Source organism: Lepus europaeus, chromosome 3, assembly GCF_033115175.1.
Source record: "Lepus europaeus isolate LE1 chromosome 3, mLepTim1.pri, whole genome shotgun sequence".
In the NCBI taxonomy this organism is placed as follows: Eukaryota; Metazoa; Chordata; class Mammalia; order Lagomorpha; family Leporidae; genus Lepus; species Lepus europaeus.
Window position 1 is genome coordinate 126,534,166 of NC_084829.1, and position 18,649 is coordinate 126,552,814.

Genomic DNA, 18,649 nt, shown 5'->3' on the forward strand with positions numbered 1-18,649 from the left:
TTTACCATTCAGAATTATGTTACTGATTTCTTATTTATATGTTATTTTAGAGATCACATTGTAATTATATTTTTCCTTTAGTCTTGTAATGATCTTCATATAAAATCCATGCTATTTGGATCTGACCAGAACAAAATTTTTAAAAGATAATTCTTGATAATTAAATTAAAATTTCAATATTGATAATCTGCTTCTTATGCATTTAAAATTTCTTCACTTAGGAACAAATGGTAGAGTTGGTAAGACATTAGTTTTCATAATACAATTATTTAAAAAAAGCAGTTGCATGATTGATATGGTTCTCTAATATTTTTGTGATGTAAAAAATAGTTGTAGTAGTTGCACAATTTTATAATTTTTAAAAACACCCTTGGTGTTATTCAGTGTTTCTTAATGAAACCCATTTCTGTGTTGTTTATTTTTTAATTTGTTCTTTATTGCCTGCTTTGAAATAGAACATGTGTTTGCAATTGTATTTAGCAAAATTCATGATCTTAACATTGTACACCAAAGTCAATGTGCCTTCCTGGCAGAAAACAACCAGTACTCAAACATTTTTCTATGTTTGGGGTTTCTGTCTCAATTGACAAAATTGAAGAATATGTATTAGCCAAGCAAAACCACTATCTCAAAGCCACGTTGAAAATTACTCCAACCTGTCAAAGCCAATTGAAATTCCCTTCCCAGCCCAATTCCCAACTTCATTTTGTATGTGAAATAGGAAAAGTTGGACTTGATTATAACCACATGCAGAAGGAATCAAGAAATCACATATATCTTATATTTCTAATTCTACATAGAGCTTTCTGTTCAAAGAACTTTTATCTCTTTTTCTATCATGTGTACAACCTTGCCTATTCTCAATAAGTCACTTATTTATGATATTTATACATGAGCAGTTTAATTAGCAGTGAGTTGTATAAGATATTTGCAAAGACCCACTGGACCTCATTACATTCACCTTGGAGACAGAACAGTCTTCAAGGTAGGGATCTAAGATCTATTCCTAAGGCAGATCCAGTAATTCTGGATGTTGCTCATTGAACATGTATTTTCTATTATATATTTGAGGATTTTCCCCCTATAATGATCTTCTAAATATGGTTCCCAATGGCTGTTTATACACTTCTACAAAAGACATGCCTCTGACACGACATGAAGCTCACTATTGTATACCCCATGTGAAGAGATAGATAGGTCTGGGCCTCTGAATTTACAAGGCCTAAAGCCCACCAGATTATTATCAAGCCCCTTCTATTAGGTTCTATTTGCCTCTCAATCAGAAAACTTACTTGTAGCTTAGACAGCACCTTTCTTAGCTCCTCTAATAATGACTCTGTCCTTTGTTCTAGGCCCTGTCTAGTGCACTTGGGCCTCATTCCTTTGTAATCATAACCTCTACTCTACCACCAATGGCTCTACTCCCAACATGTGTGTACTGATGGTCCTCTTCCCCACTTAATGCTGTATAATTGTTCAAACCTGGTAAATGCCACTCTTAGGATCATTGGTTACTATCCTCACGCTGTCTTTTATGACCTTGTCTAAATATGATCAGAGTCGGCAAACTTGGAAGGCTTCCATAGCCTTGGCAACTCATGACGACAGCCTAGGATGGTTATTGGCGCCATAAACTAGAGTGTCAATTTGTTGGGTCAACAACAGGAGCCACTGTGCACTTGCTCCTCATGTGGGATCTCTGTCCTTAATGTGCTGTACATTGTGATTTAATGCTATAACTAGTACTCAAACAGTATGTTTCACTTTGTGTTTCTATGTGGGTGCAAACTGTTGAAATCTTTATACTAAATTGATCTTCTGTATATAAAGAGAATTGAAAATGAATCTTGATGCAAATGGAAGGGGAGAGGGAGCGGGAGAGGGGAGGGTTGCAGGTGGGAGGGAAGTTATGGGGGGGGGGAAGCCATTGTAATCCATAAGCTGTACACTGGAAATTTATATTCATTAAATAAAAGTTTAAAAAAAAAAGAAAATCAATTTTATTTTACACTAGAACAAGTCGATCTAGAATTCTGATGGGCTAACATAAGATTACACACAAGATGAGGAGCTTGACCAAAATATTACCCTGCTTCCAATTGACACTGGGCAACACAAGGTGCTTGAAAGTCAGAGTCCATAATTCCCTGGCAAAAGTTATGAGAATTACAAAACCAAACTAATGACAGTAACTAGGCACAATAATGGCAGGACACTTTGAGTAAACAATGTGATTTGCACCTATAAAATGACTCCAGAACCCATTGTACTTAACATTTATAGGCATTATCTAAAGAAGAAAGCAAATGACATCCAAAGAAGTCCAAGAATCTAATAGAAGCTTTTTATCACAACTCATTTTATTGCTATAAATTTATGAGGTATTCTAGAATTTTCATCAAGACCTTATAGCAAATACTTGTCATTTTAGCTAGGAAAATTAGGACTCTGAGTGAGTACATGGCATGCTCAAGATTAGTCATATTATTGACAAGGAATGAAATGAATTGGAATCCAACTTTCAGGCACAAGAATGATTTGAGGTACTCAATTATTTAAGGAGAGTGAATCTTTGAATTTTAATTTGAGATACTCCGGGTTTTCATCATTTATACTTGCTAGTGGGTGGTATGGAAATCCAAATGAGAAAGCTACCTGAATGATTTCACAACTGTTTCTTCTCCTTCCACAACAATCATGGGAGCACTTGTTATGGAAGCTCCACAGGATCAAATTAGCCTAGGGTTCTAAGCTCCCACATGGAAGACAGCTGCCCTGGAAAGTTGCCTGTACCCTCAATAGACCTTGAGAGAGCAAACAAATAAACTGTCATATATTAAGCCACTGGGATTTTGTTGTTGTCTCTAAATCACAATCTAACCTATCTTGACTGAAATACCAACTACTAAAAAACTGTTAACACACTTTATTTAGCTTTCCAGTATTATTTTCTGTATATAAATATGCATAGAAATCTGGATCATATTATGTATGTCACTTTATAAACTTTTCTTTGCAAATAATGTATCCTGAATAATTTCCCAATCATTAACTATCTTTTCTAAAATATTATTTTTAATAGTATTGAGTTAAATTTATACCATATTTCATCTAACACTTCACTAATATTGGATAACTTTTCTAACTAGTAAAGTACTGGGTAGCCTATTCCATATCTTCTGCATATTTCTGATTACTTTTCTGGGATAAATACAAATGTTGGATCAAAACTTATCCATTTTATTAAAGGCTTTTGATACCCATTGCCAAACTACCCTTCTAAAAGTCTGTATCAATTTATAATTTCTCTGAGTGTATATCATTATGTCTAAACCTTTGATGACTGAAAATTATAATGTCTAAAACTGAGAACTTGGTATACAAAATTGTCTCATATCTTATTTACCTTGCAAGCCAACTCACTAGATACAACAGGTTTCAGGGAGATATTGTATTCAGATCTTTCCTGTAAAAGCAGAAGCATTCTAGGCAATATATCTGATTCCATATACCCTTAGCTTTACCTGGAAACTATTATTATATAATATTTCATTGACATTATTTTATAGAGGTTTTGCAAATTCAGTTTCATATTCAGAATTATTTTAAAAATCCAGTTTTTAAGTTTACTTACTTACTAGCTACCAGTTTTATTAAGTCAAGGTCCAAACTTTGATTTGCATAACTCAGTTTTTAACACTTAAATAAAGTGTATCCTTTCTATCCAAATATACTGATTACACATTGTTTTAAAAGTTGCAGTTTCAGGCTTATGTATGAGCAGGAAAGAAATTGACAGTTCAGGATCTAGATGTGAGTTAGTTTGCACTGAAAATGCCCCAGCCCATCTTTAGATTGAAAGTTCGTGTGAGGCAGGGGATGACATTATTTCTCCTGCTGCTGGCAAGTTAGTGCGGGTCTGTGGCATCACCCCACTGTCTGGTTCCCAGCCTCAGGAGCGCTTGGTGCGGAGCTGTCAGAGAAGCTTCTGGATCCCTGGGTCACAGTTCTCCTTCTTAGGGACTCCCCTCACAGCCTCCTCCTCTAGCCTTTCCAGCCCTTTTGCAGAAACTAATTTTCCTGTGTCAAATGTCTGTCTGCTTAAAAAAGCTGGAATGATCTCTTCATTGCATAACCTAACTGCCGATCAACATAAATTTTTAAGACATACCCCCTGTTTGCAGTTTATAAAACTGTATATATACAAATGTTTGTAATAGTAAAAATAATTATTACCTAGATCACCTATACTCTGTTTTTCTTTAGCCTAATAGCTTTTAAAAGACAGGGAAAGTTATATTTAGGTTTTATTTTATGATTGTGAAGTCTTCTTCCATTTTTCTTCTTGATTTATAATAATTTTCTGCCATCAGTTTTGATGTTCTATTTGTTTTACTGTACTTGGTATCCTTCACTTACTAAAAATAGATATTTTCTCCAGTTTAAAGCTTTTCTTTTTCCTTGAATTCTTTCTAGTCTGATACATGGAACTTCATTTTATTTGCATTTGTGTCATGGGTTCATTTTTAACCTTTATAATTGTATTTGGCTTTATAATACAGAAATTTATTTCTGATGAAGAAATGGTTTGCTATCAGGAGTGAGATAATAATGCTTTTGAATAGTTAAAGCAAAAAGCATAAAGTAAGAATAAAGTAAAAATACTTAAAACAAGAATAATACCTAAGGCAAAAAGTTTGAGTTCGAGTCCACAATCATTTCTACTATTTTTCAAGCTTACTAACATCAATCTGATCCAAAACAGATTGGTCTAAATAGTTTTTCAAAGATAATATTGTTAACATGTAACCATTATCTTAAACTATGTCATGAAAACCTACTTCTGCTTAAGATACAACTCTACTGTTTATACTAGATGTATCTCTAGATGCTGGCCACATGAAGAGCAAAACCAGTCATGGCCCATACAAGGTAACTTTCCATATAGACTGCAACTTTGCATATCAATGCTGCTTCATAATACTAACTTTATGAAGACATGTTAAGTAATAAGTTAGGGTAACAAACTTCACTCAGGAAGCAATGGTTTCATTCTGAGCCAAATATAAGAACCCAGTATTATATAAACACACACAAAAACTACAAGGCTGACTTTGCACATATGCAGGCACTGACAACTACAGACTTCTGCCTTCAGGAGAGTACGTTTCTTTTGACATCAGTTTAAGGCATCACGAGTTCAGAAACAAACATGCTAAGACACATTACAGTCAAGGAAATATGTAAATATATGAGGTCATTGTTTAATTAATAGCAAATAGTTCACTTCATAAAATCAGTCATTTTTAAGGAATGCTTTGTTTTCGTTAGAAATTCTTGGATAAAAGGGTCAGTTTAAGAAATATTAGAAGGCACATGTCTGAACTGAGAAAGCACTAGCAAAATATTGCCCCAATACACCTGAGATTCACTTCAGTTCACCACATGCTTCCACTACAACGGCTATCCTTATAGATCATTTTGAGATTAATCATGTAAGCCATTCTGCTCCTGTTATATCATCCATAGCAGAAGAATGGTGAAGACATACAAAAAAGGGAGGCATAACAAATTGCTACACATACATAATGCCACAAAACAATATCTACTTCTTATCTCACAGTATCTGCAGGCCAAAAGTCCAGACACAGTATAGCTGCTCAGTATCTGACAGGGATGCAACCCATGCATTGGCCAAGGTTGTGCTCTCATTTGAAGCTCAGGATCATATTCCAAGCTCATTCAGGTTGTGGCCAGAACTTAGTCTCTTGCACCAAAAGGCTAAGGTCCTTGTTTCCTTGCTGCTATTGGCCAGAGATACTCTCAGCTTCTGGAGTTCATCCCCAGGCCCTAGACTTGTGGCTCTATCACAACATGGTAGCTGCTTCTGACAGGAGAATCTTCCTCCAGTCTGTTACCACAGAGTCTTAAATAGCAACCTAATCAAGGGAGTGATTACCTACTTGCCTACCTGAAGGTCTGGCCCACATTTGGGAATCACTCAGGGCTTGTACACCAGAGATAATTTACTTGGGAACTGTCTTAGAATTCTGCCTGCCACACAGTTGCTGGAAGCACATTTCATGTCATATTAAAAGCATGACTTATACCCTCTATGTTTCAAATCAATACATAGGAGATTGGGCCTCTAACCTAAAGGGCAGAAATTAATCTCTAGAGATTTAAAAAGAAAATAGGCATCAGCAGTTTAAATTAAAACTCAGCTGCAATGTAACACAACAGAAAGTTCTCCCCTTAGAATTAGTTTGTATTTGAATATTGTGATTTAGTACTTTGAGAAAAATTGGGATGTTGATGATCATCCCCCAAGGGGGGAATTGGTTTAAGGATCCCATCTCTCAGATACCAAACTCTGAAGCTGCTCAAGTCCCTTGTATAAAGTGGCACAGTATTTGTATACAGTCTACACATATTTTCCCATATATTTATCTCATCTTTAGATGACTTATAATACCTAATACATTGAATATGCTCTGTAAATAGTTATTATACTGTATTACTTAGGGAACAATGACAATAAAATGGCCATATCATATTTTTCCCCTTTTATTTAATGAATATAAATTTCCAAAGTACAGCTTATGGATTACAATGGCTTCCCTCCCCCCATAACTTCCCTCCCACCCGCAACCCAACCCTTTCCTGCTCCCTCTCCCCTTCCATTCACATCAAGATTCATTTTCAATTCTTTTTATATACAGAAGATCAGTTTAGTATATATTAAGTAAAGATTTCAACAGTTTGCCCCCACATAGCAACACAAAGTGAAAAAATACTGTTGGAGTACTAGTTATAGCATTAAATAACAGTGTACAGCACATTAAAGACAGAGATCCTACATGATATTTTTTTTAAATTAATTAATTTTCTATGCAATTTCCAATTTAACACCAGGATTTTTTTTCATTTTCAATTATCTTTATATATAGAAGATTGATTCAGTATATACTAAGTAAAGATTTCATCAGTTTTCCCCCACACATAAACACAAAGTGTAAAAATACTGTTTCAGTACTAGTTATTGCATTACTTCACATTGGACAATACATTAAGGACAGATCCCACATGAGATGTAAGTACACAGTGACTCCTGTTGTTGTTGACTTAAAAATTTGACACTCTTGTTTATGGCGTCAGTAATCTCCCTAGGCTCTAGTCATGAGTTGCCAAGGCTATGGAAGCCTTTAGGGTTCGCTGACTTTGATCTTATTCTGACAGGGTCATAGTCAAAGTGGAAGTTCTCTCCTCCCTTCAGAGAAAGATACCTCCTTCTTTGATGGCCCCGTTCTTTCCACTGGGATCTCACTCGCAGAGATCTTTCATTTAGGTCTTCTTTTTTTTTTTTCCAGAGTGTCTTGGCTTTCCATGCCTAAAATACTCTCATGGGCTCTTCAGCATATCATATATTTTAAGTACATGTGCACTTTTTTTAAAGATTTATTTGTTTATTTGAAAGGCAGAATTACACAGAGAGAGAAGTAGAGGCAGAGAGAAAGAGAGAGGTCTTCCAACCGCTGGTTCACTCCCCAGATGGCCACAATGGCTAGAGCTGTGCCGATCTGAAGCCAGGAGCTTGGAGCTTCCTCCAGGTCTCCCATACGGGTGCAGGGGCCCAAGGACTTGCGCCATCTTCCACTGCTTTCCCAGGCCATAGCAGAGAGTTGGATGAGAAGTGGAGCAGCTGGGACTCAAATCAGTGCCCCTATGGGATGCCGGCACTGCAGGCAATGGCTTTACCTGCTATGCCACAGCGCAGGCCCCTACATGTGCACTTTTTAAAATATTTTTGATCCACAATTGGTTAAATCCCTGAATTAGAACCCATGAATATGGAGGGCTGATTGTACTGCATAATAATAGTTCATGAAAAGATGGAATTAAAAGATAAACTGATGTTAGTGCAAAAAATGATGACATTCATATTTTTTCATAATACCTATTTTCCACGAATCTTTTAAAGTATCTACATAGAATAACCAGTCATGCAGTGTGCTTTGTGATTGGCTACATGGGTCGTCTAATCCAGATCATGTCCCTGGCCTCAGTTTCTCATCTCCCATAAAGACCTAAAGCTAGTTGAAAACATTTTCAACACAGTAGTTTGACTTGATGTTAAGACCTAATCCTGTAGTCACACAACACAGTGGTCAATAAATATCTGGAGCTAAATCACCTAATGTACACAGTTTTCAAAGGTCTGTCCAAATATCTCATTTGCTTACTCTGACACCGCTTCTTATTTTAAAGTAAAATATCAAAGCTAACTATCCTGATTTCTCTATCATTAAATCATAATTTTAATAAAAGCCTAAAGGCTAAAGATTACTATTGCCTAATAAACAATTATACTGTAACTCCTTTTTTTAAAATAAGTGGGAACCTTAATATTAAGAATACTTAATAAGGTATTTTCTGGTTATTTATGAATTTTTAATATCCAATGTTTCTTTTTATAAATTCCAGATATGTGAATATATATTCTGCTATATGATTTCCGTTAGTTGTCTTTTTCTATGTACTCTATTTTTCAGACATATTGTCTAAGTATTTTTTTTTTAAGATCATTTACTTATATGAAAGTCAGTTACAAAGAGAAGGAGAGACAGAGAGAGCGAGATCTTCCATTCTCTGGCTCACTCCCCAAATGGATGTAATGACCAGCACTGGGCCAGAAGCCAGGGACCAGGAGCTTCTTCCAGGTCTCCCACGAGGGTGGCAGAGACCAAAGTGCTTGGGCATCTTGTCCTGCTTTTCCCAGGTCATTAGCAGGGAGCTGGATCAAAAGTGGAGCAAATAGGACATAAACCTGAGCCTATTTGGGATGCTGGCATCACAGGCAGCAGTTATACCTGTTATAAAACAATGCTTGGGTCCGGCGCTGTAGCATAGCAGGTTAAGCCATCGCCTGCAGTGCCGGCATCCCATATGGGTACCAGTTCGAGACCTGGCTGCTCTACTTTCAATCCAGCTCTCTGCTACGGCCTGGGAAAGCAGTAGGTGGCCCATGTCCTTGGACCCCTGCACCTGCATGTGAGGCTCAAAAGAAGGTTCCTCGCTTCAAATCAGCTTAGATCCAGTCTTGTAGCCAATAGGGGAGTAAACCAACGGATGGAAGACCTCTCCCTCTCTTTCTCTCTGTCTCTCCTTCTCTCTCTAACTCTGACTTTCAAGTAAAATGGATAAATCTAAAAAAAAAAAGAAATAACACAATGCTGGCCCTCAAAATATTTTTAGTAGAATTGAATCTAGGAACTACTTTGAGTCTGTTCTCTTTGTATTAATTATCAAATTAACATAAGAGTTGATGAGAATTGTGTTGTAGTAATTCTCATCCATTTACTGTGATCCTGAGAATCCCATATATTAATAAACACTTTTTAGAAAATGTAAGGAAATTCCTTGTATGACAGCATAACATTAGTATATCAAATGACTTGTACTTTTATTGAAAAGAAAATGAAAGCACTTAAATACAGAGCAATATAAAAGTGAACATGTGCATAAACTCCTGCTAGAAATAATACATTATAAAGGAAGATGGTAAATCTGTGTGTGTAATATTATGTTTTTTGCTTTAGTTTCCATGGGAACCTTCTTGACAGACGTTAACAGAGATAAAAAAAAATACTGTGAAATTAAAAAATAGCATAAAGCAAATGTATGCATATTTTCAACCCACGATTAACTTAATGCAGAATTGTAAAAGCTATACTACAGATATTACTGAACTAAGCACAGAAAAGATTGTGCCAGATCTGAGATGCTTATAAGGTTATTAAAGAGGATTGTCTGGTACAAGAGATTCAAATATCCAACTATACATCTGATAATGGGACCAATGATCAAGAGTGGAAATTCAATGGAAAAGACAATTCTTTTTTTTTTGTTTGTTTTACAGGTTGAGTTAGACAGTGAGAGAGAGAGAGACAGAGAGAGACAGAGAGAAAGGTCTTCCTTCCGTTGGTTCACACCACAAATGGCTACTACGGCCAGGAGCCAGGTGCTTCCTCCTGGTCTCCCATGTGGGTGAAGGGCCCTAGGACCTGGGCCATCCTCCACTGCACTCCTGGGCCACAGCAGAGAGCTGGACTGGAAGAGGAGCAACCGGGACAGAATCCGGCACCCCAACCGGGACTAGAACCAGGGGTGCCGGTGCCGCAGGAGGAGGATTAGCCTAGTGAGCCGTGGCGCCATATTGGAAAAGACAATTCTTACTGTGGGAAGAGTTTTGTCTACACTAGAGTTCTGCAAAGATTTTCTATCTATGGGCAAAAGATATCAGTTTTTGTAACTGCTACGTGGGAAACCAAGTCTGAGCCCCTTCCTTAAATACTAATTGGGCTGCACGTGCTATCATAAGAAGGCAATTCAACTCCAAAGAGCAAGGAAACTTTCCTTAACAAAAGTCAGTGATGGGACCATATTCAGCTTTACTTCCATCCTCTCTTCAGCATCCATCCCCTGACTTCACATATAATGTTTTATCAAGGTCACAGGTGGCCTTCATGTTGCAAACCAATCCTCAAATGTTAGACTTGTCCTGGTTGCTTTGCTTGACTTCCTGGATATCAGAGCAGTAGGTTGTTCCTCTTTCTATTTTTTAAAATGTCCAGAATATTTAACTTTGTTGAGAAAATCCTTTGAACCTTACATATGTCATTCAGCCATTCATGGGCTGTCTTCTCTTTCTCAGCTCCCAGCTGTTTCCCTTACTCATTCTGCCCCAGCCATACTGCACATTTTGCTTTAGCTCAGGACATTTGCACTTATTGTTTCCTCTGCAAACATCTCATCATTAGATATCTAAAAGGTTTCCTTTCTCACATAAGAGAACTGTCTGCTCATTTCTTTTTCTTTTTCTTTTTTGGTAGAAAATCCCCTTGTTATAATGCGAATAATTTTTAACAATGGCATAATATAGTAACACATTTAGCACTATGCACACTTTTACACCTTACAGTAAATAAAAAAGTGTTTCTTTGAAAATACTTTGTCATAAGAGCATTATTTCTACAATGCCAAGACTGTTTCACTTAAGGCTACAGGATTCCCCCTCTCTTTCTGGATATTTTTCTTTTTAACACAAATTAAATGATTTGTCATTTTAACAAATCAGCAGTTCTGAGAGTTCTCTCTTAGGAGGTTTTGAACTGAGGCTGGCAAGATTTGAAATTGGATTTCAAAATTTAAAAATATGCTAACGTTAAGACAACTCTGGTTCTTTTTTTCCACATTGTTTGCTTTGATCATCCTCTCTAAAGAGAAACAAATATCTCCCACTCTTTTCACTTACTTTGTTTTGATTTAGTATTCTTGTATATGTGTGGTTGCATATACGTATATTTTCATGTTTGTCTCTCTTTCCTAAGGAAATGTTTCTGCTGTGCTCACTTCAATACCAGAGAATCCAGAGTGTCTAAAAGCAGTACGTGAGGAAACATGGAGATAAATGCTCGATGAAGTGAAAGTCAATGAATGAAAGTGAAGACTGCAGATGCCCCCAGCTCTGACTTTTCTATTTAAGGAATGGTCCCTTTCTATTTTGTGTTGATATTTGTGTTTTCTATTTTGTACTGTTTTTTGATAGCAAATGAAACCCAATTAGTATTATAGGAAAGCCACCAGACTGGGTTCCAGTGAAATAGTTACAAGCAATGATAACCTGTGCTCATAGGAAAGAAACAGGACTGCAACATAGAAAAAACTACTCACAGGAAGAATAACTACTTTTAGAAGCTGTTATTACTCGTCCCAAAAGTTAAAATGGCATCGCCGAAGCCCTATCCTCAGTCCTCAACCCTGCAGAAATTCTCCTTTCTGTAGGCCTCTTTCTCATTCATGCCAAGCCAAGACTCACACCTTCCTGATGCATCCGCCCAAATATAAAGCCATTTCTCTCAGCAAGACATCATCATTAATAGTGGAAACAGCATCCTTTCAGCCCCTTTTGAATCACTGGGCTCTTCTGCACCAATCGCTGGGCCCAGGAAGTACAGACCTTGGTGATGGGACTGCTATGAGAAGGGTAGAGTTAGAGCACTAAAACTGATACCCCTAGGACCTCAAGTGTGGCATAAGGATAGCTTCATCCAGGAAGAAATGCTGACAAAACAGCTAGCATATTTTACACCTTGTTTATTAACAGTGCAGACTAAGGGCACTGATGTGATGACACAACATTGTGGATTCTTGAGGAAAATCTTTCATTGTCTATCAGTCCCACACGCCTTGGGACATTCTTCTCTCACCACCGACTTTGTGTCACTCTGGACATGACGAATTCTCTGTAATCCATTTTCACTTCAACCCTAGGTCACCAGGACATTGTGAGAGTACATATCATGAGGAATATGATAATATAGTTCACTTTCATAAGGGTACAGTTAGTCCAATAATATGCCCTTTGCCAAGATTTTCAGCTTCTAAAGTGTGAGTTCGAAATATGTGGGAAAGACAGTATAATATAGAGGCAGGGATCGCTCTAGGTTTATACAAAATTGAGTTCAATCCAAACTCTGCCACTAGGTATATGACAGTCTCTAAGACTGAACTCCCTTGCTAGGAAATGAAGCCAAAAGTAGACCCTAAGTCATAAGGTTGAAATGGGAGCTAGATGTGATTATGTTCAAAAAACAAACTCTTGGCAACTAGTATTTTCTCAAAAAATGTTACTGCCATATCCCAAATGTCACATTACTCGTTGGAAAACATATCTATACTTTTGGTTTCCTCATTAAATTCTGCTTTCTGTGATACTGTGTTTTTATTTTTGCTTTATATTGGAATACTATTCATTCCAGCATCTAAAACTTAAAATCGTGACAACCTCTCAAACCTTCAAATACCGTCTCTCAGAGGGATTACTCATTCTCTCTAGTAGAATTAATATCTGCTTCCACAGCATTCCGAAACTATTTCAAATGCTCTGCCTAATGCGTTATATTTGGCTGTGCTTGTTTGGTTTAATCTAAGAACTCAGTTTAGTGCTGAGTTATTTAACATTCATAGCAATATAGGGAAAAGAACATTTTATAGATACTTAGAATCGCTCTTACTTTAACCTATTCACATTTTTTTATAAAATGATGTTTTTGCTTAAATGCTACTGAAAAATTGATTCAAACTACCAATAACATTCCTTTGGAATTATTTTGACAGCAGTTTGCTAAATATATGGTTAAGAAAAAAATTATTCCTCCTTCACCACTAATTAAAGTAAATGTTTTAGAATAGTAATCCACCAAATAGAAAAATCATTTAATCTTTATTAAAAAGGTTCTCATGCTATATTCATACTTATATGATGAAAGATTTGGTATGGAAGGAATAATTTTGGAGTGTATCTGGACATCAATACATAATCTGGAATGGCTTTCTTACCATCCTTAAACTCTTCTGTTTAAACTGAAGAAGAGTATCATACCATTCATAATTGCCTACTGCCAAGACATTCCTTGTCAAAAACAATCATGTGGTGTCTCACGAGAACAGAAACTCATAATTGTCCATTATTCTTTGAAGAATGAAAATATACTCTGTCAGACAATCAATTTCTCACATGGATTGCAATACTCTGCAGTTCAGAAAAACTGAAAATAATATCAATCTTCAACTAAAAATAATTTTGAGGGGCAAGGATTTTTCCGCGGGTACAAGCTGCTACTTAGGACAATGCATCCTGGTCATCCTGGGATTGAGTCCCGCCTCTGCCTCTGCTTCCCATCCAGCTTGTTGCTAATGCACAAGGCAGCAATGATAGCCCAAATACTGAGTCTCTGCCACCCACACAGGAGACCTACATGGAGTTCCTGGCCCACACCCTTCCACTGTAGGCATTCAGAGAGTGAGCCAGAGAATGCAAACTTTCTCTCTCTGCTGATGATCTCTGTTCTATCCATTTTCTAAATGGATTCCTTGATATTTTTACTATCAAATTTCAGAGTTTTTCAGATATTTGAGGTGCTAATCTTTTATCAGATATGTACTTTGTAAATACTTTCTCTTATTGTATAGCATTCCTTTCAACCTCAACAGTTTTTCACAGAACAATTTTTAAAATTTTGATGGAATTCTAATTCATGAAATTTTCCTTTCATGAATTATGCTTTTTTGTGTGTCAAGTCCAAGTCCAAGACCAGTATTTCTCTATCCTGTTCTCCTATTTTCTACAAGGTTCACAGGTTTTTGGGTTTTTTTTACATTTAATTACTTGATTTATTTGAATTGATTTTTAAGTATATGGGGAGATTCCCCTCTTTTTTGGCCTGTGGTGTTCAACTACTTCAGTACCGCTTGTTGAAGTTTAGTCCTCCTCTGCAGAAGCACTGTTGGCACCTTTGTCAAAAATTAAGTGGAGGGGTGGTCGTTTGGTGCCGTGGTTATATCAACACTTAGGATGCCCCTATCCCATATCAGAGTGCCTGGTCTGAGTGCTGGGTCTTTCACTTCTGATTCAGCTTCCTGTCAACGTGCATCCCGGGAGGTAGCAGGTAATGACGCAGTGTGGGAGATCTGGGTTGGGTTCTGGGCTTCTGGAGTGAGCCTGACCCAGCCCTGGTTATGTGGACATTTGGGGAGTGAATCAGTGAATAGAAGATCTCACAGCATCTGTCTGTCTGTCTATCTCTGTCTTCCTGTCTTTCAAATAAAAAGAAAAAAGTGAAAAGAAATACAGTAAAAAATTTTAAAAAGCCAATGAAACATAATTCTTTGCTATATTTCTGGATTCTCTTTTTTGTTTCATAATTAATGTGACTATAGATCACACTGTGTTGGTTACTCTAGCTTCATAACTAACCTTCATGTTGAGTAGAGTAATTCCTCCCATGTTTATTATTTTCCAGGATTTTGGAACTATTTTGCTGACTACTTTTCTATCTAAATTCTAGAATAAAGTTGTCCATGTCTACAGAAACAAAATTCCTGCTGGAGATAAGTTTGGGGAGAATTCACTTCTTTACAGTGATGAGTTCCTCAATCCATAACAGTGTGTCTTGTTGGTTATTTAGGCTTTCTTTAATTTCTTTTATCAGTGTTTTTATAATTTTAACATATAATTTCTATACATTTTGAGGTACAGTTATTCCTATATTATTTAATTTTGAATATATAGTTTAAATTTTGTTACCGCCTGACAGGCAAGATGGCACAATAGGAAGGGAGCACACTGATAGACCAGGAAAAGACAGTTTAATAAAAGAGGAGATACTGCAGGTTCAGGAAAGAGTTAGGGAAGAAACAGCAGAGGAAACTCTTCCAGAACTGGTGGGACACGGTGGACCTATGTGGAGGGTATGGACGCCCACAGCTCAGGACCCCAGCTGCTGAATCTATGTACCAGCGCTGGAAAGGGAGGTAAGGTGAAACCTCAGTAGCCTGAGACACTGGCAGGGAAGTCACAGGAAGAGCCTAGAGGGAACGAGGCTTGAAGCCCCTTGGGCGGAGTTCACCAGGCTAACTAGAGGAAAGAGGAAAAAGGAAAAAAAATTTTAAAAATAATAATAAAAGGGACCGGTACGGACATGAGTCTCTCCACTCACCTTACAAAGGCGAGCAAGACAAAGAGCAGGCACCATTTTGGTCATACGTAAAAGCTGCGCCTGTCGTCAGCCAAGCAGAAAAACCTGACTCTGAGGGAGTGAAATAACAGGAGGTTAGGACCTAGTGAATGTGGAGCTAATGAACTGAGACTGTCAAAAAAAAAAAAAAAAAAAAAAACACAACGGTGTGTGAGAGAACTCACGGAGTTCACATGAGTACTCTCCGGAGACACTACAAACTCAGTAAACTTGGCAACCCGGTGGGAGACTGCAGGGGAATTTGAACTCACACTGAGGACAGCACAGATCCTTTGTGTGGTCCTTGGGACAGAACAGATGAATATTATACCCACATGAGCCAGAGATCAGACACTGACTGCCTTCAATTCTGCTCAGCTGTGTGGAATTACTTCCCTTCTGGAAAGAGAGAGAGAGAGAGAGAGAGAGAGAGAGAGAGAGAGAGAGAGATTTACCACACCTAACCTGGGCATGTCACCTTTGGCACACCCTTAACCCTGAAGAACCAGAGCACTCTGGCCACACCCACTACAAGCCTCTAAGGATCCATTAAAAGCAGACAGTCCACTTAATACAGTCATAGTATAACAAGAAAAAACACCACAGCGAGGGAAGAAGAAACCAAATAATATCTCTACAATGCCAAGCAACAAACGCAGAAACCAAGGAAACAAGAACAAGGAAGACATTATGATGCCCCCAAATGAACAAGACACCCCAATCCAAGATTATGAAGATGGTGAGATAGAAGAAATGCAAGATACAGAATTCAAAAAATTTCTGATAAGAACATCTAGAAGGTCTCAAAAGCAAATTCTTAAACTACAGAAATCCTTACTGGACAGGATATAAAATCTCTCTCATGAAAATGAAATCTTAAGAAGGAATCAAGATGAAATGAAGAAACTAGAAGAACATGAAATTGTGATAGTGAAGAGAAATCAAAATTAAATGAAAAAATCAATAGATCAAAGGACAAACACATTAGAGAACCTTAAAAGCAGAGTCAGCGAAGCAGAAGAGAGAATACTGGACTTAGAAGACAGAACGCAGGAAAGTATACAGTCAAACCAAAGAAAAGAAGAGGAAATTAGAAATCTAAAAAATATTGTCAGGAATCTACAGGATACTATTAAAAAACCCAACATTCTGGTTCTAGGAGTTCCTGAAGGCATGGAGAGAGAACAAAGATTAGAAGACCTTTTTAGTGAGATACTAGCAGAAAACTTCCCAGGTTTGGAGAAGGACAGAGACATCCTAGTACAGGAAGCTCATAGAACCCCTACTAAACATGACATAAAGAGATCCTCACCACGACACATTGTAATTCTCCCAAATTCTTTTTATGAAGCCAGCATCACCTTAATTCCTAAGCCGGAAAAAGATGCAGCATTGAAAGAAAATTACAGACCAATATCCCTGATGCACATAGACGCAAAAATCCTCAATAAAATTCTGGCCAATAGAATGCAACAACACATCAGAAAGATCATGCATCCAGACCAAGTGGGACTTATTCCTGGTATGCAGGGATGGTTCAATGTTTGCTAATCAATCAATATGATATACCACATTAACAAACTGCAGGAGAAAAACCATATGATTATCTCAATAGATGCAGAGAAAGCATTCGATAAAATAGAGCACCCTTTCATGATAAAAACTCTAAGCAAATTGGGTATAGAAGGAACATTCCTCAATACAATACAATCAAAGCAATTTATGAAAAACCCATGACTAGCATCCTATTGAATGGGGAAAAGTTGGAAGCATTTCCACTTAGATCTGGTACCAGACAGGGATGCCCACTCTCACCACTGCTATTCAACCATGGCCAGCATCCTATTGAATGGGGAAAAGTTGGAAGTATTTCCACTGAGATCTGGTAGCTAAAGCAATCTTGTACAACAAAAACAAAGCTGGAGGCATCACAATACCAGATTTCAGGATATACTACAGGGCAGTTGTAATCAAAACAGCATGGTACTGGTACAGACACAGATGGATAGACCAATGGAACAGAATAGAAACACCAGAAATCAATCCAAACATCTACAGACAATTTATATTTCATCAAGGATATAAAACCAATTCCTGGAGTAAGGATAGTCTATTCAATAAATGGTGCTGGGAAAACTGGATTTCCACATGCAGAAGCATGAAGCAAAACCCCTACCTTTCACCTTACACAAAAATCCACTCAACATGGATTAAAGATCTAAATCTATGACCGAATACCATCAAACTATTAGAGAACATTGGAGAAACCCTGCAAGATATTGGCACCGGCAAAAACTTCTTGGAAAAGACCCCAGAGGCAGAGGCAGTCAAAACCAAAATTAACAATTGGAATTGCATCAAATTGAGAAGTTTCTACACTGCAAAAGAAACAGTCAGGAAAGTGAAGAGGCAACCGACAGAATGGGAAAAAAATATTTGCAAACTGTGCAAAAGATAAAGGATTTATAACCAGAATCTACAAAGAGATCAAGAAACTCCACAACAACAAAACAACCTATTGAAGAGATGGGCCAAGGCTCAATAGATATTTTTCCAAAGAGGAAATCCAAATGGCCAACAGACACATGAAAAAAATGTTCAGGATCACTAGCAATCAGGGAAATGCAAATCAAAACCACAATGAGGTTTCAACTCACCCCGGTTAGAATGGCTCACATTCAGAAATCTACCAACAACAAATGCTGGTGAGGATGTGGGGAAAAAGGGGCACTAACACACTGTTGGTGGAAATGCAAATTGGTAAAGCCACTATGGAAGTCAGTCTGGAGATTCCTCAGAACCCTACCATACAACCCAGCCATCCCACTCCTTGGAATTTACCCAAAAAAATTAAATTGGCAAACAAAAAAGCAGTCTGTACCTTAATGTTTATTACAGCTCAATTCACAATAGCTAAGACCTGGAATCAACCCAAATACCCATCAACAGTAGACTGGATGAAGAAATTATGTGACATGTACTCTATAGAATATCAGACAGCAATAAAAAACAATTAAATGTGGTCATTTGCAACAAAATGGAGGAATCTGGAGCACATCATGCTGAGTGAA